General features: G+C 46.5%; 1 protein-coding gene across 5 annotated transcripts in view; it reads right to left on the minus strand.

Annotated features, from left to right (window-relative positions):
* Positions 1-21420, minus strand: part of PAK3 (p21 (RAC1) activated kinase 3) — a 251199-nt gene that overhangs the window by 194290 nt on the left and 35489 nt on the right. For 3 of the 5 annotated variants that reach the window (XM_019426867.2, XM_053891251.1, XM_053891249.1), the window contains exon 2: positions 12443-12538. The gene's annotated coding sequence lies outside the window, so the exon portion shown is untranslated. Of the gene's footprint in view, positions 1-12442; positions 12539-13685; positions 13874-21420 lie in introns of all 5 variants that reach the window. The other 2 variants (XM_053891252.1, XM_053891250.1) reach the window with 1 other exon arrangement.

A 21420-nucleotide genomic window follows, 5' to 3' on the forward strand; every position in this document is an offset into this window, starting at 1 on the left:
TTTTCCAAGCACGGAGGAATAGACGCTGAGACGTATTCAGTAACTGCCCAAGGTCAGGCAGCTAGTAAAAAGCCTCACTCCTGAGCATGTCCTCTTGGCTAGGCCTGTCGAAATAGGTTTCATCGAATTTGTCCTGCGTGTTTGGTGCCTGTGTTCTTGTTCATGGAAATAGGGCGACAAGCCTCTTTTCCTCCTCCACTGTGTCTGCCCAATGAAGTCTTGACTTCCTAGGGCTAAGACTCATTCCTTCTCACTCACTGGCTGTAGTGCTTCTACTACCACTTTTTATTATTGTAGTCACCTGTCCACGTGTTTCCTCCTCCTATCTGCCTCCACCCTGTCTTACAGGAAGCCAAGCTCACTATCACGGTGGCCCTGTAATGCTGAAGCCAAAAGAGTGCCAGACAGGTGCATCACCAGGGGTGTAGTAGATGGTGGGTGAAGGGGTAGGTAAGCTCCTTCCCAACTCGGAGGTTCTCCGACCTTGCACGGGGGTTTGTCCAAGGGCAGGGATGCACCCTCCACAGCAGCAAGCAGAGAAGCCGACGTGTCTCCCGAATTGCCGAGTTGGCCAAAATGCATTATCTCCCATGCACGTGCGAATGAATGAGTGCTGGCTCCACTCTCCCTCCCACTCTGTGTCTGTCCATCCGTCACTGCTATGAGTGTTTGAAGGTGACACTGCTATGCAGGTGGGGCTCAAGAGCCACAGTCCTTGTCTTATGACTTCCCTATGAACACTACCCTTTGCAGTGTGCGAGCTGATGCTCCGGACGCATCCTGAAGTCTGCAGCACTTGGCGCCTTGCCTTTCTGTCTAGACCAGTGGTTTTCATTTTTTATTATTTTTTTAATGTTTATTTTTGAGGAAGAGACAGAGCACGAGTGGGGGAGGGGCAGAGAGAGAGGAAGACACAGAATCCGAAGGAGGCTCCAGGCTCCGAGCTGTCAGCACAGAGACAGACGAGGGGCTCAAACCCACGTACTGTGAGATCGTGACCTGAGCTGAAGTCGGACTTAACTGACTGAGCCACCCAGGGGCCCTTTAAACAGAAAAACAGTACCTCTTACGTGGGGTTGTTGTGAAGACTGACTGAGATCATGCATGCAAGGCATTTACCATAGTGCCTGGCACAGATTAAATGCTCAAGATGGTAGCTGTTGCTTCTAAAAGGAAGGTAATGGTCCCTCTATAAAGCTAGACAGGTAGGGGACCAGAGAGCACTGTAGCTGTACGTCTCCTTTCTTTATACCTCCCCAAGGGACCTAAAAACAATAGCGGTAACATCTCGCACATACGCAATGTGTCTTACACTTTGTGGAGTACTATCCACCGAGTCTTCTCACCCAGTGTTCGTAACGCTGTAAGGACAAGGCCAGCACACCTGTGGCTTTGGTTGGCTTCACATGTTCCAGAAGCTCCACTGCTGTCTAGAAGCCTGCCGTGGAGCAGGCTGGCTTTCCCTGTGTGCATTCCTGCTCCTCCACAGTTGGAAGAGAAAGCATCGTGGGCCATGGCTGCCAGCTGAGGAGCCTCCGGGGAATCCCTTTGGTACTCCGCCTGTCTTTTGCAGGCACACATCAGACTAGGGGGCTGCTTCCTGTGGGGCATCTTTGCCTGCATTCTGTTCAGTGCATACGCTCCTGGGCCCCAGACGTCCAAATGACACTAACCGAATGACTCGAGGATTTTTTTCTTTTTCTTTTTCTTTTTTTTTTTTTTTTTTGAGAGAGAGAGAGAGCACGAGGGCTGGGGAGGGGCAGAGAGAGAGAGAATCTTAAACAGGCTCAGCGCGGAGCTTGACACGGGGCTCAATCCCACGACCCTGGGATCATGACCTGAGCAGAAATCAAGAGTCAGACGCTCAACTGACTGAGCCACCCAGGCACCCCTACTTGAGGACTTTTGATAATAAAAATCAACCAAACCAGAAAGACGTTCTGGATTTTTCATCAACCCCACGTAGCAGCCCAAGAAAAATCAGCCCACCCCTCTATGCTATCAATTATGCTTCTCATTAAGGCGAAATAGTAAAGATGCCTCACGCTGTGGTATTACCACCACACTCAGCATTAACTCAATGATTGGAGTATCATTATTCAATGATTGGAGGGGAACGAAGCACGGGAGACTCAGAACCTTGTTACGGGGCTTAATAACGATTTGGTTCCTCACCAGAAATTGGACAGGTATTCTAGACTCCAGGGACTTCACTTCCTTGCTCTTCCCTTCCCTTTGTGTTTCTGTCATCTGCGACTCTGCTGGAAACCTCTATTCAGTGTCTATTGTTTCCCTCCCCTGATCCTCCCCCTGTGGCCAGTTTCTTTCCGATATCTTTAAGAACACAGAAGGAGGCACACTGACCTTGCTCACTCTGCTGTAGCTATACTGGGTTTCCTACTGTTCCTTAAACTGGTCAGGCCTCAGGGCCTTTGCACTTGCCCTTCCTTCTGAATGTTATGCTCCTTCTTAGGGCTCTTGCTTCCTCTCTCCTTTAAAGTCTTTATTCAAATGCCATCTTCTCAGTGAGGCCTTCCGTGACCATCCCATCCCAGAACTACCCCTCTCTTCCTCCTTATCTGCCTTTCCTTCTTTATTTCTCTCCATGGCACCCACTGCCTTGTAATATATGATACAATTAACTGTTTTATTTATTAACTCCCTCTCCCTCTCCCTTTCCCTCTCCCTCTCTCTCCCTCTCTCTCTCCCTCTTCCTCTCTGTCTCCCTCTCTCTCTCTCTCTGTCTCTCCCCCACTTCCCTCCCAAAAGGTAAGCCCCAGGAAGGCAGGGATACTTTAAACTTTCTATTTTGAAGCACTTTTATTAAATTTTGTTTTCTGGAGATGGAGTGATGATCTTTTTATTTCTTTCGTAGCTTCTATCACGAAACTGGATATTTAGAGCTTATATTTCTATAATACTTCAAAAACAGGTTCCCATGCAAGTTCTTTAATAAGAAGGATAAGTAATAGTACATAATTATTGGGTCTAATTGGCAGACAAGGAAGCTGAGATTCAGGCAGCACAACGGACACTGTCAGTGTCCTGCCCATGTCCTTCTGGCGTTTACCATTTCTAGGCCTGCCAGCTTGCTTTCAAACTGCCTGAAATACTGTTAGACTTTACAGGAAAGTTGTAAACCTAACACAGAGAGTTGCCGCAAACCTTTCACACAGCTTCCACTAATATTAACAACTCACATAATAATGGTAAAAGTATTGAAGCCAGGAAATTAACAGTGATACAACACTATTAACTAATCTGCAGACCTTATTCGAATGTTCCCCACTTTCTCACTAATGTCCTTTTTCTCTGCCAGGAGCCAATCCAGGAGCTCATATTGTATTTGTTGTCGTGTTTCCTTAGCATCCTCTAATCTGTGACAGTTCCCCGGCCTTTGGCTTTCCTAACTGTGACAATTTGACAAGTGCAGGCCAATTATGTGATAGTTTCCTTCAAAGTTTGTCTGGTGCTACCTCACGGTGAGATCAAGATCATGCATCGGGCCAAACACACTGCAGAGGAGAAGTCGTGGCAGCTGGGGCTGTTTAATTGTTTCATCGCTCTGGTATCTCCAGTTCACTAGAACGGGGCCTAACACATAGAAGTGCTCAGGATTTGTGAAGACACAAAGGGACCAGACCACTACGAGCCCACACTCCTTTCTGGACACGGGAAAATTATGTTTTGTGGAATATCACGTATGCTGGCACCTCGTGGGGCTTTGAGGAAGGGGGAAGTAAGACGGATGAGGTAGGGTAAGGGTCCCCTGCCGCAAAACTAAACAGTGACAGGCAAAGGAACCCAAGTAGCATGTGGGCCACATGGTAGAACACTTGGACAAAATGATGGTGATTTTTTTTTTAACTTGAAAAAATACTACCCTCCCTTCCTGCTATATAGACTGAACATTTGTATCCACCCCAAATTCCTGGGTTGAAACCTAATCCCCAATGTCATGGTATTTGGATGTGATGCCTTTGGAAGGTGACCCGGTCACGAAGCTGGGCCCTCATGAATGGGATCATCGCCCCTATAAAAGAGATCCCACAGAGTTTCTTCCCCCCCCCCTTCTGCCATGTGACGTTATAGTGAGAAGATGACCGTGTATGAACCGGGGAGAGGTCCTCACCAGACACTGAATCTGCCAGCCCGTGGATCTTGGACCTTCCAAGCCACCACAACTGCAAAAAATAGGTTTCTGTTGTTTATAAGCCACCCAGTCTATGGTATTCCGTTATAGTAGCAGGGACTAAGACGTGGCCCAGATAAAACCCCTTACCCTGCATATGTAAGTTAAGTGGCTCAATCCGGAGGCTCTGGAGCCAGACTACCTGGATTCACGATCTGGCTCTGCCGCTTACCAGGTACACAGTGTGAACAAATCTCTTAACCTCTCTGTGCCTCATTTTTCTCCTCCTTAAAGTGGAGATACTTTTAATATTAACACATGGGGGCTTTGTCTGAAGACTGATGTGGAGCGAATACACGTGAGGCGCTTAGAGCAGTATCTGAGATACGGTAAGCACTCAATAGGCATTATGCAAATTGCTCTACCTTCCAGAACACTATCCAATAAATCATCTCAAGGTATTCAAAGCAACGCCTTAGGGGCAGAGACTATTACTTTCATTGACTGATAAGGAAATCGAAGCTCAGAGAATGCAAAGGATTTATCTCAGGTCTCCCAGCTCATGAGCCAGAGAGCTGGAGTAAGAAGTGGTTCATGTTTTCCAGCCCAGCGCTGTTCCTGTCCTCCCCTACACATACAGTGCTGTCTCACCAAATGCCAGCAGTCACAGAATGAGAATCTGGGCTTCGGTTTGCCTCTGAGCATCCCATGCTTCTTGGTGCTGGGTGGTGTCTGGGACCCTGTCAACCTTCTACGATCTTGCAGTACGACTGAGAGACATGGTGCTAAGATTACACACCAAGTATCCCTGGAACAGCGGGTAGACTGACAACCAGGGGCGGCTTCTACCTTGTGTCAACAAGGCTTCTGGGATGGTTGTTTGGATGGTGGAAGGCATTTTCCTAGGGAAGTATCACTGTAGCAGGGGCAAGCACCCAAGTCAGCCTACCAGATGTACCAAAAACAGAACACTGTCAGGGCTCCAGAGCCTTCTCCATGGGTTTTACAGGGGCGGGGGAGGAGGAGAATGCAACAAGGCTAAAGACACAGCCAAAGGCTGGATTCTGCCAGGTCCTGGTGGCCGAGGAAGAAAGCTGGACTCAATTCGCAGTGTGATGGGAAATTGCTGGAGGCTTTTAAGCCAAGGAATGATATTATCTGTTTCACATTTTGAAGATTTCTTTTTTTAACGTTTATTTATTTTTGAGAGACACAGAGACAGAGCAGAAACAGGGGAGGAGCAGACACAGGGAGACACAGAATCCGAAGCAGGCTCCAGGTTCTGAGCTGTCAGCACAGAGCCCGACACGGCGCTTGAACTCACGAACCACGAGACCATGACCTGAGGTGAAGTCAGACGCTGAACCGACTGAGCCACCCCGGGCGCCCCTGTTTTTACAGTTTTAAAAGAGCACACTGATGCTGTAAGTGAGAACCACGCAGAATGTGATTCTGTAGTGAGACAGAACAACAACTATGAGAAAATACACAAGATGTCATCCAGATCAGGTATTAGGTAGATGCTGGTTGCTGCGAACTTTCTGGACTCAAGGCTAAACACAATGGTGGAGCCTCTGGATGCAAGGTGAGGAGCTGGAAAAGGTCTGTCTCAGGCTGCTGCCAAGTAACTATGGGGGTTGCCCTGTATCCTCCTCCAAGTCCAGGACGTGCACCTGCAAGCTGACCATGTCCCCGCACGGAGCTGTGTCTGGGCATAAAGTGCGACGGCAGGGAAGGCATGGCAAAGGAAGCATTCTTTCCTCACCCTTGCGTCAATTCCCAGAGTCCCCAAGGGTTCATTCATCCAAAAGTTGGCGAGTGTCTTCTATATGCAATAGCTGGGTCACCGGCTTCTTCTTTGTGGACTCTGTGTTCAGCGACTCTTTGGCCTGAGCTTCAGGAGGTTATCAAGTACCCCCCGGTCAGCAAGGGTGGGCTGCGATGCCAGTGTGGCACGTGTCTCACATGCGCCCCATGCCACAGACATACCACGCCCAGAGGGTGGTGATGGCGAGGAGTGGCTCCTGCCGGGCGCTGCCGTCTCGTGTGGCCACGCCTAGTTCTTACAGTCCCAACACCTGTCTTCTCCCTGGAACACATGACTACAGAGACATAGCGTGCCCTCTCCGCGAAGAGAGTCGTGCCACACTGAACCGTGCTTGAGTTGTCTGGCCCGGGGGTGAGCTTGGCGGGCCAGGAGTGTGGCAGGAATGACTGGAATGAAAAGCCAGGGTGCCGCTCAATTCATCTGCTGCTTTATCCTGCCGCTCAACTCTTTGATATTTACTTCCACTTAGGTCTTCATTCATTTCACCATTCAAGTACTCAACAACATTTGTTGAGTGCCTACTCTGTGCTGGAAACCATGTAAGGTGATGGGGATGCCCAAGACAAAGTCCCTGCCCTCAAGCAGCTTACATTCTCATCTGGGAGCCTGGGTCATTGTCATTCAAATATTATTTCTCCCATCCTCCAAATTAATTAAACCCTGTCTCAAATGCTCATCTCCAAATGTCCATCAACTGATGAATGGATAAAGAAGATGTGCTTTATATACACAATGGAATACTACGTGGCAATGAGAAAGAATGAAATCTGGCCTTTTGTAGCAACGTGGATGGAAATGGAGAGTGTTATGCTAAGTGAAATAACTCATACAAAGACAGATACCATATGTTTTCACTCTTCTGTGGATCCTGAGAAACTTAACAGAAGACCATGGGGGAGGGGAAGGAAGAAAAAAAAGGTTAGAGAGGGAAGGAGGCAAACCATAAGAGACTCTTAAAAACTGAGAATAAACTGAGGGTTGATGGGGGGTGGGAGGGAGGGGAAAGTGGGTGATGGGCATCGAGGAGGGCACCTGTTGGGATGAGCACTGGATGTTGTATGGAAACCAATTTGACAATAAATTTCATATTTTAAAAAAGTGCTAATCTCCCCTCAGATACTGCTACTGCCCCAGTTTTGTCCTCCTTTTAGCACAAAAACCTTGGGCGCAATTGTTTATGCTCATTGTCTCCAAGTTCTCTCCTTCCCTTCTTTCTGGAACTCCCTCTCATCACTGTTCTGACCAAGATCGCCAGTGACCTACATGTTGCAAAATCCAGTGGTTTTTTTCTCTGTCGCCCTCATACTCAAGCTCTCGGCAGTGTCCAGCATTCAGTGGCCACTCTCTCCTCCTGGAATAACTTTCTTCTCTTGGATTCCAGGAAACCACATTCTCTTGGTTTTCTTCCTCCTGCTCAGCCTGTTTCCGCTCAGTCCCCTTTGCTTCCTGCTCCTCGACTCAGCCTCCAAACTTTGGAGTGTTTGAGGTCTCAGGCTTCTGGGCTTCTTTTCTTTTCTACCCTCAGCTTACCCTCTAAGTGGTTTCATCCAATCACGTGGCTTCCAAAGTTCTATCTCCCAGCAGGACCTATAAATTCCAGGATTGTACATCTACCTCTCTACTTGACATCTCCAGTTGAAGGTCTAACAAGCACTTCAAGTTGATCAAGTTCAAAACTAAGCCCATTCTTCTGCATGCTCAAGCCAACACCATGGTGTCTTCCTTGACTGTGCACTGTGTCCCATGCCCAGCACACAGTCTGTCAGCAAGCCCTATACACCCTAACTCTCAAAATACATGCAGATTTTGACCATTTCTCAGGGGTTCTCATGGTGCTGCCATTTCTACCACCCTTCTCCAAGCCACCATTGGCTCTCATCCTGGTTATTGCAGCGGCCTCCTCGCTGGTTTAGCTGCCACCACCCTTTTCCTCCTTGAGCTCTCTATGGCAAGTAGAGTTAGCCTATTAAAATCTAAGTCAGATCATGCTACTCTCTACTAGAAGTCCTCCGGGGATAACCCCTCTTACCCAGAGTAAGCACCAAACCTCTCGCAATGATCTCTAAGGTTCCACATTATCTGCTTCCTTCTATTCTCTGAATTTATCTCCTACGCACACTGCCCCTTGTTCTCAACTCTTCAGCCATACTGGCCCCCTTGCTGTTCCTCAAACACACCAGGTATAATCCAGCCTCAGGGCCTTTGTACTTACTCTTCTGTGCCTTGAATGCTCTATATTCAGAGAGCTACAGAGCTAGATCTCTCACTTCTTTCAGATATTTACTCAAGATTCACCTTTTTAAGCTGCTCTGTCAAAAACTTTTCTCCCTCCCCTCCAAAAAATCATATTTCCATTTTATGCTTTATTTTTCCTCCTTAGCACTTATCATAATCTAACACATAATTATGTCTTAGTCTGCTCAGGCTGCCATAACAAAATACCACAACAGAAATTTATTTCTCACAGTTCTGGAGGTTGGGAAGTCCAAGGTCAAGTTATCAGAAAGGTGGGTTTCATTCTCAGGTCCTTCTCTTGCCTTGCAGATGGATGCCATCTTGCTGTATGCTCACATGGCCTCTTCGTGTGTGTGTGTGTGTGTGTGTGTGTGTGTGTGCGTGTGTGCATGTCAAGGGGTGGAATGGGGAAGAGAACAACTCTCTCTGGTCTCTCTTCGTATAGGGGAATTAATCTCATCAGACCAGGGTCCTACCCTTATGAGCTCATCTAACCCTAATTACCTCTCAAAGGCCCCATCTTCAAATATTATCACATTGGAGGTTAAGTTTTCAACATATGAATTTGCAGGGGATGATACAAACATTTATCACACAATACTATATATATGTGTGTGTGTGTGTGTGTGTGTATGTATATACACATATGTATGTATACACATACATATGTGTATATACGTATCTAGACACACACATATATGTATATATGTATATATGTATATACACACATGTATATGTATATACGTATCTACACACATATATATATGTATACACACACATATATATAAAGCTATATACATATGTATGTATACATAAAGCTGTATAACTATGTATATTTGCTGATCTTATTTATTGTTTGTCTTCCTCACTAGAACGGAAGTTTCATAAAGGTTAGAATTTGTGTTTTTTGTGTTTACTATTTTAATCCCTGTGTTTTGAATGGAGCCGGGCACACAGTAGGAGCCCAATAAATACTTATCAAATGAATGAATGAAAGTAATTACACATCTTGTGATAAGTACTAAGAAGAAAATAAAAGAACTGATACATTACGATGGAGGCTGCCAACCTTGCCTACACATTAGAATTACCAGGGGAACATTTAATAATACGGATGACCTGGGCCTCATCTTGGGAGATTCTGATTTCCTTGGTCTACAAGGGGCCCGGCCATTTCTTTCATATTCTCAGGGCAATTTTTTTATGTTTATTTATTTTTGAGAGAGAAAGAGAGACAGCGCAAGCAAGGGAGGGAAGAGAGAGTGGGAGGCACAGAATCTGAAGCAGGCTCCAGGCTCCGAGGTACAGAGCCCGACGCGGGACTCGAACCCATGAACCACGAGATCATGACCTGAGCTGAAGTCGGCCTAAGTCTAGGCACCCCTCTCTGAGTGATTCTTAAGGTGAGGTGAGGGACTGAAAACCAATGCAATGGAGATCAACAAGGGGGCACATGAACCAATGGGAAGCTACTTGATATAGGGTATACATGGAAAGCCTAAATGAATGATACCATTCTGAGATGGTATCATCTAAGTTGAAACTTGAAGGACAAAAGGAAGCATGGGAAAGTTGGGGCATGGGTGGGATCCAATTCCTGGTGGCGGGCAGAAAGAGAACAAAAGCACTGAAGCAGGAATAAGCTTGGTGTATTCTCACAACAGATAGACCAATGTGGGTGATGCAGAGCAGGCAAGGGGAAGAGTGAAACAACATGAATTTGGAGATATGCAGGGGCCAGATTATGCAGGGCCTTGTTGACCTTGGGAAGACTGGACTTGAGTCTACATGAGGACTGGAGCATTGAAAGGTTTTGAGGAGGTGAATGATGTGATCTAATTTCCTATTTTCTTTTTTTTTAAAGTTTATTTTTATTTATTTTGAGAGAGATATAGAGAGCAAGCTTGGGAGGGGCAGAGAGAGAGGAAAACAGAATACCAAGCAGGCTCTGAGTTGTCAGTGTAGAGCCCGATGCGGGGGTTCGAACTAACTAGTGGTGAGATCATGACCTGAGCCAAAATCCAGAGTCAGACGCTTAACCAACTGAGCCACCCAGGTGCCCCTAACTGACTATTTTCTAAAGACTGCTCTTGCTGCTGTGTGGAGGGCGTGGGTGAAAATGCGGAAACAACCTAGAAGACTACATTGTGGTAGTCTAAAGGGAACTTGGTGGTGGCCTGGACTAGACGGGTGCCTAAGATTCTTTTCCGTCTGGAGAGCAGAAGCCTGAGAGTGCTATGCGAATCCAATCTGCTCAGATGAACACACACCCAAGGCCACTGTTTTCTGGAAAACTTGCCAAAGCTAAGATACTACACATTGGTAATTCTGTGATCAGCGGGTCAGTGGTTGGAACATGTATGCCATGACCCGCCCTAGGGGAAAGGCTCTGTTGATCAGTTAAAAGGAGAGATGCTTTGTAACCATAAAACAATACCCTGACAGAGGGGCTTAGAATAAGTGATGGCAATGTTCAGTCATGTAAATTTTAAAGAGCCCCACTACTAATCCTCAGCACTGGGTGTTTTATGCTTCCTGGGTAGAGGAGAAGAGAGAGGGAAAAGAGAGAAAGAGACCTTCACTCTCGTGGGAACTTACAAATTAGAGGAAGAGATCAAGACATGATCACAAATAGAGGTAACGTAAGACATAATGAGGTAAGTATCTGAGGGGAGATATAAATGCAATCAATAACTGCTATCATTTATTTAGCACTCAATTTATACTGAGCCCTGAGTTGGGTGTTTTACATATATTCTCACTGAATCTTCACAACTCTGTGGAGTAGGTAATATGATCAGCCATAATGGTGATGATGATGGTGATAGCAGCTAACATGAAGTGCTTCGTATCAGCCCAGGCATTGGGTTTGGCGTTCTGAAGTATCTTATATAGATATACCTTCATTCCACAGATGAGGATAACTAGGCCCAGCAAGGATAAGTGACCCATCCAAGATCACAGAGCCAGGCAGGTATAGCTTTGATATTCAAACACAGCATTGACTCTCAATCCCACGCTCTTAAAGTGTTCTAGAAATGCAGAGTAGGTAGGAGGCACACACGTGCACGGAGGGAGACCCCATGGAGGAAGAAAGGTGTCAAGATGAGAAAGGAGGGGCTTATTGAGGTTCAGTAAGTGGCCCTACTTTCCAGAGCTGAGGGTGTCCGATGGGCAATAATGCCTCAATGGCAAGGCAGTTCTCCTTCCCCCTTTTGCTCTTAACCACCTTGCCTGTGCCAGCCAGAGGCTGAGCCTCCCTTCGAGACTGTCTGTCACTCAGCATTTGGTCTTGGGGTGCCTCGGTCCTCCGAAGGTCTCTGAGAGCGCCAACAGTTTTACCCCCACTCCAAGGGCAGACAAGATATAGATTTTCAAGCTCAAACCATGACGAGTAGGGAGTTGGCAGGACCCCGTTTAGTTCTTTCCTTGGTAGAAAGTAGCCTTTGGAATTTAGAACATTGACAACAAGATCCAAAAAGGACATGGCATCCAGATGATCCAGAAACCAGCACCCAACACAACACTGAAAACCAGCAAAGAATGTTCACCATGCAACACTCCTTATGATGGCAAAAATTTGTCAATGATGTAAATGTCCATCCATGTGGGATTGATGAGATAAATTGAGACGCATCCCCAGAACAGAACACTAGGTTGTCGTCCAAAAGGATGAAGTCACACTATAGGTTCTGACAAGGAAAGATGTTTCCAAAAGATTGTTAAGTGAAAAAAAGCTGGTCCCGCAACATTCTCTACAGTATGACCCCAGTTCAATCACAGATCTGTGTTCACATCTGCACAAAATCGTTAACCACAGTTATCTGGTAGGGTATTGGCACAAAGAATTACAGAGGGACTTTCATTTTTTAATTCACACACTTTGGTATGCCATTGACCTGTGCAACAAGCCAATGCTACTTTTAGAGTTGAAAAGAAACCATAATAGTTTCCATTTTACACACCAAAAGGTGCCATCAACCTTTATCCATCCCGCCTTTTATAAGGACAACGTATCTTGGCTTCAGCAAAGCGTCTGAAATGATCTCCTGTAACTTTCTCGTGAATGCACTAATACAAGACAACAATGTCTTTCTTAACCAGATTATAACACAAGTAAGTCAAAGGGATCGGCAATTGATGGAAGAATTTTAACCAAAGCATAGGTGACAACCAACGAGTCTCCAAAGGCCACGAGGCTTTCCCAGTTTTATTAGTAACTTAGATGACACAGAAAATACACTTACCACGTCTGAAGACAACCTGAGGCTCGCAGGGATCTCAAATACGTTGAAGAACAGAACTGAGGTTCAAAGTGAGCTCAGATGGGCTGGAACAGTGAGCTAAAATTAAAAAAAAAAAAAAAAAAAGAAAGGTAAAATTTGTAAGATAAAGTAAGCATCCTCAATTAAAAGTTTAAGAGTCCATTCTGTGAGGCAGCAGCTCGCGTAAAAACAAACAAACGATTCAAAAAAGATCTGGGGGTTTCAGTTGACCCACCACATAATCCAAGCTAACAGTTTACCGTCTCTTGCTTATTATCATCCAAGGCCTTTGGTGGGCAAAACCCATTGCTTCTAGGAGGGCCAAATGGCTGACGTAAGTCAGATCTTGTCCCTCCCTGGACAAGATCCTCGGCTTTCCATCTCACCCCCTGTTAAGATGGGAATCATCACAAAGGCCCACAAAGCCCTAAACCAGCAGCCCCTGTGACTTCTCTGACCTCCTATCCTATTACCCTTCTCCTTGTTCGCTCCATTCCTGCTACAGGGCTTCCCAGCTATATTTCATTTCATTTCATTTCATTTCATTTCATTTCATTTCATTTCATTTCATTTCATTTCATTTTTTTATTTTTTAAAGAGAACATGAGCGGGGGAAGGGGCAGAAGGGGAGAGAGAGAGAGAGAGAGAGAGAGAGAGAGAGAGAGAGAGAAAATCCTCAGAAGGCTCCACGCTCAATGCAGAGCCCAACTCTGGGCTTGGTCCCACAACCCTGGGATCATGACCTGAGCCGAAATCAAGAGTTGGACGCTCAACCGACTGAGCCACCTAGGCTGTTTCGTAAATGCCAGGCATGCTCCTAAATCAGGAACTTTTCTCTTCCTGTTCTCTCTGCCCAGACTGCTCTTCCCTGATATACATGCATGGCTGGCTCCCTCACCTCCTTCAGGGGTAGACGCAAAGATCAACCCCGTGAGGTCCTGCCTGCACTGGCTAGCACAGAGGAGGTGCTCAGGAAACGGTTCCCCCGATGACCACTGCATCCCAAATCCCTGCCGTTTCTCTTCATTCTTGGTTTTCTCAACAGGAAAAATTTCAGCTTTCAGACCTGGATCTCCAAGTAATAACAAGGACTTGTGTCTTAGTAGTACGATTTGGGGGTGCTTTCACGGTTTTATGTTTCCCAGCCTTTTGTGATGCGGTCTTATCACGTGGACGATCACCAGCCCATACGAGGTGCAGCAGCTGGCATGTATCGTGTGCTTACCCTGTGCCAGGCGCTGTGATGAGCACTTCGCTTGGACTCATTCAGTCAGTCCTCAGGGCAGCCCTCTTCAGTTGGCACTAGGACCGTTCCCATAGGACAGCCCGGGAAAGTGAGAAACAGGGAGGTGATCTGACTTGCCCAAGGTACTGCAACTAGTATCGGGCAGGCCCCCAAGCGCCCTGACTTCCCTGGAAGATGAAAACAGATGATGAAACTAATGGCCGCTAACACGTCTTTAGTACTCATCTTGTGTCACGCACGATGTTAAATGTTTAAAACATATCGCCACCTTGGGACATCTGGGTGGCCCAGTCAGTCGAGTGTTTGACTTTGGCTCAGGTCATGATCTCCCAGTTCGTGGGTTTGAGCCCCACATCAGGCTCTCTGCTGTGAGTGCAGAGCCCCCTTCGGATCCTCTGTCCCCCCCCCCCGCCCCCCCTCCACTCCTCCCCCGCTAGCATGCGCTCACTAGCTCGCTTTCTTTCAAAAATAAACATTAATAAATTTGGCAGAGGGGCGCCTGGGTGGCTCAGTCAGTTAAGCATCTGACTCTTGGTTTCGGCGCAGGTCATGATCTCACGGTCCATGAGTTCAAACCCCACATCGGGCTCTGTGCTAACAGTGCAGAAACTGCTTGGGATTCTCTCTCCCTCTCTCTCTGCCCCACCCCCTGTCTCTCTCTCAAAATAAATAAAGTTACAAACCTTTTTAATAAAATAAATCAAATGCATACATACATAAAACACATCACCACCCTGAATGCTCAGAACAGCCCTGTGAGGTGTTAGGACCATTTTACAATACGAGGCCCTCCCGTCGTGTTAGGACCCACGCCCACTGTCCCACTTGGGCTGTGATTTGGTTTCATGAAAGGCATGCTTCTGTCTTCCAGCCATGTGGAGAAGCTGGAGAGGCGATCATCTGCCAGGCACTACTCGAACCCTCCACTCCATGCGGACCATTCCATGATCTGCCCTGTCCACCATAGTGTCTCTCATTGTACAGTCTGTACATTTCATTCAGGCCCCGTCACCACTGGCTTTGCAGTGCTGGCTGGCTCTCTTTCCGCTCACATGTGTCCCTTTGTCTCAGCTAGACTGTAACTCAGGGAAGGTAGCTAGGCCTTCACGTCCTTGGTGTACCCTGGATGAATGGTGCATTGGCTTGCGCATAGTAGGTGCTCAGTAATTATTCTGACAATTTCCTGATGATGCTGTGCACACACCGCTGTAAAATGTTCTCTTTTCAAAGAGTGTTCATACATATTGTCTCGGTTTAACCTCACAGCAGCCCTGAGAGATAAGAAAAGCAAATTTTATTCCTCTCAGTTTTACCGTGAAAGAGACTGAGGGCCCAGGAGGTTAAGTAAGTTGTCTCAGGGCATGCTGAGCCCCACCCTCTGGACTCTGAGCCCCAGATTCTTGGCACTAGACCACACTGATGCTACCCCAAAGCATTGCTGGCTGGGCACAATGCTAATAACACTCCTGTAAAGACCTTGTCTTGATTCTATCACCGGAGCAAAAGCAATAAAGAACACCAAGAGGCAATATCCACGCTTGAGATTGGGAAGGCAGGTAAATTCATACACTCTGTGGTAAGAAGTGCCTGGGGCTTATCAGATGGGTGGTGATGACTCTCTTTACATCCTTTGTGAGGAGAGCACCGGGGACTGAACTGAATGTCAGTCGTCTACATGGGGCAGATTAGCTCAACCCTCAGTAGAAGGGACGCAGCCTAGCAGGCAGTGGAATGAATAAGAGAGAGCAGTAGGAGGCAAGAAAGCTGGGCTCAAGGTCCAGTTCTGCTATAAGCTAGTGTGTGACTCTGGGGGGAAGTACCTAACCTGACCTGCCCTTCCTCAATAGAAAATAACAATCTTCAGGACTTCATACAGCCCAATGCTCGGTTCACCAATCTATGACAGAGGTCACAAACCGGAGATCCACGGACCTAATCTGGGCCACAGACATATTCCTTTGGCCTAAATTGTTTTTTGATCCAGTAACCGTCATTTAAACCTCTGAAGGTTTTACATCAATGTTTGGATTTCCAGGCTTTCCAGAAAAATCAGAAGATCTAGCAACATGTAAAAATTTGCAAGAGGCTGGGCAGCTCAGTCGGTTGAGCGTCTGACTTTGCCTCAGGTCATGATCTCGTGGTTCGTGAGTTCGAGCCCCACATCGGGCTCTGTGCTGACAGCTCAGAGCCTGGAATCGGCTTCAGATTCTGCATCTCCCTCTCTCTCTGCCCCTCCCCTGCTCACACTCTGTCTCTCAAAAATTATAAATATTAAAATAAAAAAATTTTTGGAAGATTTCACATTTGATTTCCAATTCTTTCTGAAAAGAATCTGGACCCATGGGGTTATTTTTCTCATGCATTTATTTTTTTACAATATCATACGTTAGGTTGTGATAAGCACCATGGGTAAAACATAAAGGAGATGGGGGTTCTGAAGGAGTAGTGGTAAGGGAGTGGGAGTAGGCAGAAGCCTATGGTTTCCAGACGATGGTCTGAGAAAGCCGTGCTGACAAGTTGACTTCTTCGCTATAGGACCACAATGGGCTGGAGCCCAGGAGTCACTGCATCCCTCAGACGGAGCCTGTGGGTGAAAGGTTTAGAAGTGCTAATATCCTCAACATACCAAGTGGAGAGTCAAAAGACACGGATGCGGGTTGATGTGCACTGAAACAGTGTCACGTTTATTACTGGATTTCGCAAAGGCAACAAAAGAGGCTCAAAAGCTAAAATAAATATCAAAGTCTGGGAGAAGGAAAAGAGCGAAGTATGTGTACAAAAGCGCTCACTGACCAAGAGGAACTGAATACCCCCAATAAACCCAGATACATTTTCTGCCTAATGGGGTCAATGCAATTAGCCTGATACCTGTAGCAATACACTAACTTGCCCTTACATCTCAGGCCAGGGACATTACACGGTATTAAAATGCAGTCTAATTACAGAACACCCAACTCTGTTGACCCAAGAGTAGCACAGGATGGATGGGGAGAAAAGAGAAATGGATCTTCCTCCATTCTCTTGCTGGTCATTTCTTCTTGTCTGAGGTGGGACTTGACAGATTATTTCTCTGGACACTAGTATCTCCAAATGGAAAATAATATTCTCTAGTGGGTTTCAAGCGTTTTTTACCATGACCTATAGTACGAAATACATTTGACATGCATATATTACTGCATTATATATGTAAGTATACAACAAACATTTCGTGAAGCAATACGTACCCTTATTGTATACAGTGCACGCTGGGTTTTTTCCTATTCCATTCTTTTTTGTTTGTTTTTTAATGCAAGTCACTACCCATTAAATTGATTTCCTTGTGCAGTAGGTAATAATTGGCAAGTTGAAAAACACTGCTCTAGACCAATGGTTCCCAAATCCGGCCCCACATCAGAATCCCTTGGGGCCCTTGTTCAATACATATACTTGCGTTCCATTCCAAACCTGTGGAATCAGGATTTCTTTGGGATGAGGCCCAGAAATATATATATTTTACCAAGGACTAGCCATGCACTGGCATGAAGGAATCACAGTTCTCTTCAGCACACAGAAGAAAATAACATCAATGTCCATATAGCAATAATCCTCAAAAGTTTAATTTATACTAGTGCTGCCCAGCAGCACAGGTTTCCATTTATTTTAAGTTTATTTATTTATTTTGAGAGAGAGAGAGAGAGAGAGAGAGAGAGAGAGAGCAGGAGTGAGCACACACAAGTGGGGGAGGGGCAGAGGAGAGACAGAATCGCAAGCAGGCTCCATGCCATCAGCCAAGAGCCTGATGTGGGGCTTGAACGCACAAACTGTGACATCATGACCTGAGCCGAGATCAAGAGTTGGACGCTTAACCGACTGTGCTACCCAGGTGCTCCTCCATTTCTTTTATTTTTTAAAATCTTTATTTTGGGAGAGGGAGAGATAGAGAGCACAGGTACTGGTGCACATGGTCTTGTACAGACTCTGGAGAGCGTGCACACACACACACACCACACACACACATTCAGTGACACACATAAGTGGGTGCTGTCACACCCAAGCCCTGGGTGTTCCCTGAGATCGTTTGTCTCATTCACCCCCCATTGCTCCCACCCACAGCTATCTCAGCTGGTTGGGGGACAGTTCATGAGATCATGACCTGAGCTCAAAGGAAGAGTTGGACACTTAACCGACTGAGCCACTCAGGTGCCCCAGAACTTTCCATTTATTACTTCACTTATATCCTCACAGCAATTCCACTTTATAGATTAGGAAACTGAGGCTCAGAGAGGCTACATAAAACTACTGAAAGGCATACACGGGGAGGATAAGGAAGTGGCAGGTCTGTGTTTCATGAGGGGTTCGTCAGTTCCTTTCATTACTGACTCTTCCCACCCCCTCTTCTGTCATTCCAGAAACCTTGGACCCATCTTGGAGTGTTCTATACCAATTCAAATTCCAGGTCGTATACCAAGATGGCCGAACCACCGAGGCCAAGAGGCAAAGAGTCCATAAAACAATAATCTTTTTGCATTTATATGGAGTTTTAACTGCTTTCCAAAACAAATGTGTGTCTGTTTTCTCCACATTTGTACCTTCCAGCTATCCCATGAGGCAGAAGAGGCAGATTAAAAAACCTGAGACCCAAAGATGGGAAGTGACAGATTCCAAGGCCTCACAGCAGGCTCACAGCCAAGTTGTAGCACTTTCCCTCAGGCAGGGTCTACCAGAGTCCCCAGCTCTACCCCGTTTCAAGTCTACCCTGCTTTGAGGCAGGAGAGGAAGACATGGCTGGCTTCCTGCCTCCCTCCCTACAGGATTTACTATCCAGTTCTGAAAGGCGTGCGCTCTGGATACACACCGCCTGAGGGACAGCTTGCCCTGAACCTTCTCCACGGCACTATGCTGAGAACTGACTGCATTTCTATTTTTGTCATGTAATTTGTAAAAAGCTGTGCACTGTGCTTCAAAGAAAAAATAATGGATTCCATGATGAAAGAAAAAGGCCCCATCCCTCCCACAGAGGTTAAATGCCACCAGCCACGAGTGAGCCGCGTTTGAAGGTCTCTGCCGAGGGCCCTGTCTTTGAGAGCCCACAGAAAACCTAGGTGGTGGATTGGACCAATCTTGGCCACGGCAGAAGGGGGCTGGAGGGATGAATGACCCCCATTTAGCCTCCTCAGCTGAGGCCCTCCTTCTGTTGAGAACAAGCCCTCTGTTTCTGCCACAGAGAGGGGTGTTGTTTGCAATGTGTATATATTTATGTGACAAATGACTAGCTATTTATCAAACACTGTATCGATTCTAACATTTTTCTTCACCCTTTCTCCTTGACAATGCAGGTCATTCTGTCTGTCCCCTTAACAGCTCCTGAGGCCAATCTAACACACACACACACACACACACACACACACACACACACACAAACACACACACACAGAGTAGTGACAGACGCTTGGTGAAAATAAAAGCAAGAGACCCTTCTCAGAGACCCTTCTCGTGGCCTCAGTCTCTCGGTCTATAAAGTAAGTAAGTGGGTTGAACAAAATGCTCTGTTAGGTCCTTTCTTTGGTTCTAGGATTCTGATAAAATAACATAGGGAAAGCCCCAAGTGTAGCCCACAAATTTATGATTCAGGCTCTGAGGCTGAAGGGACAAACTAACTTCAAATTGTGTTTTAAACAGTCAGCTTTTGTTAAAGGGGCTCCAAAATGTGGGTTAGAGAAAAAAAAAATCATCGCTATTATGTTCACTAGCATGCCAACATCCTGATGATGAGGATTACTCTGCCTTTTGCCTCTCTTGCTTTATTTTGCATTCACTTTACTCGCAGCCGGCCCGGGGCTGCAAAGCCTGCCTCGTCAGTTACTTTTTCCCCCATGTCAATTTCTCTTCCAGCGAGTGGGGCAGAGGGTGCGATCTCTGCTGGAGCAGCTGAGGTTTCAGCGCTGTGGAGGAGCGTCAAGCTAATGCCATTCTCACCTCAGTGGAAGCACTCTGCTGTGTGTCAGAAAAATTGGAAGAGGTGTTAAATTTGCTTTGCGACTGCAACTCCCTTTTAGTTTGGTGAAGCTGGCTTAGGATTTGATGGTTTTACAGAATTCAATATCAAGGAAATACAAAATATCTCCGCTTTTTAATTTATATTGTCAATCACCAAAGCGTGCTCCTTCCCCCACGGGGACACTAACTAGATCTGTGCTCGCTGCTGCCGCCAACACAGCAAGCGCCCCTCTCCTACCCGCTTCCCTCCTACCTGCTTCCCAGGGCTGTGTTGAAGACAACGCGAGTACACAGGGGGCACGCTCCCAGGGCACTTCAAAGAAGAACCCAGAGGAAATGAGTATTCTCATTCTTCAGCAGGACAGCAGAGAGATGCTAGTCCAACTGCCTGTGTTGAAATCCAAGTTACCGAATCTCCTGGGTCTAAGTTTGCTCACCGTGGAACCGGAATAATACTAGGCTATACCACGTAAGGCTACTGTGGCGATTAACCGAGCAAGGTGCTGAGAGCAGCCACCTTACTGCTAAAGGCTACTAACTCAGTAACTGCTGGCTATGCGGACTACTATCCCTCCTTGCCAAACCGGTCTTGCAGCTTTCTGATGTAAAACCTGCTGCATTTTCTAGCCATCTCGATTCACCGGAGGATCTGAAAGTACACTAGAGATGGGGCTGAGCTGAGGTTCATCTTGGAGCCCTTCAAGTGGGTCGAATTTGCTCATTTCCCCCGTTCATTTATTTATGCAGTCGGCAAATATTTATTGACCACCTATGATATGGCAGGCACCGCGCTAAGTGATGAAAATACAATAGTGAACAAGACACAGTCGCTGCTTAATAGAGTTAATGCTCTAGAAGGGGATGCGGGTTATGGATAGACAAAAAATACAGCGAAAGAGACAGGAAACAGTTTGGGTGCTCCAGAGAGTGAAAGTCAGCTTGGCTAGGGTTGGAAACGGGGCACGAGCAAAGGAAGGCACGGGCCCGATCATTTGAGAACTGTGGGCCAGGTAAGGAGTTTTGCCTTGGTCTTCAGAACACTGGGAAATAAATGAAAGGTTTCCAGAAAAAGATCAATACACTCAAAAACGTTTGTTAAGGTTCTTGCTGACCATCGTATGGCATTGGTATTGTTGGGGGCAAGGCTGTATCATTATCTGATACAAGGGCTTTGTGTGCATTACAAAAAGATGCCCCTTCCTCAAGTTAAAAACAAAACAAGCAAAAATAGGTTCGTCTTTTAATGTACACCCTAAACAACTTTGAGTCCTGCCCTGGGGGGTGTGCCAGAGCGCCCACATTCTTCTTCCTTAGGCGTTTCTTCTCACTGGAATATGTGTACCACCAACAGCACTTTGCACCCCACTGTTCCACCACTGTCTCCCAACCAGCTGAGATGGCTATGGGTGGGAGCAATGGGGGGTGAATGAGAGAAATGATCTCAGGGAACACCCAGGGCTTGGGTGCGACAGCACCCACTTATGTGTGTCACTGAATGTGTGTGTGCGTGCGCGCGCGCTCTCTAGAGTCTGTACAAGACCATGTGCACCAGTACACGTTTATGGAGGAACAGGCTCTCTTCCTCTGTTCTCAGACTTGGAGCCAAGAAGAGCAGGATGCACACACACTTATGTAAGTTAGGATGTTTCTGTGATAAAAATGGCACATGCATACCTATGGTGCCCTTGTGTAGTATACAACCTGAACATCCATGCATGGCAGTCCTGGCAGCAAAAAC

The sequence above is a fragment of the Panthera pardus genome, unplaced genomic scaffold (assembly GCF_024362965.1).
Source record: "Panthera pardus isolate Hobbes unplaced genomic scaffold, ASM2436296v1 HiC_scaffold_27, whole genome shotgun sequence".
Classification (NCBI taxonomy): domain Eukaryota; kingdom Metazoa; phylum Chordata; class Mammalia; order Carnivora; family Felidae; genus Panthera; species Panthera pardus.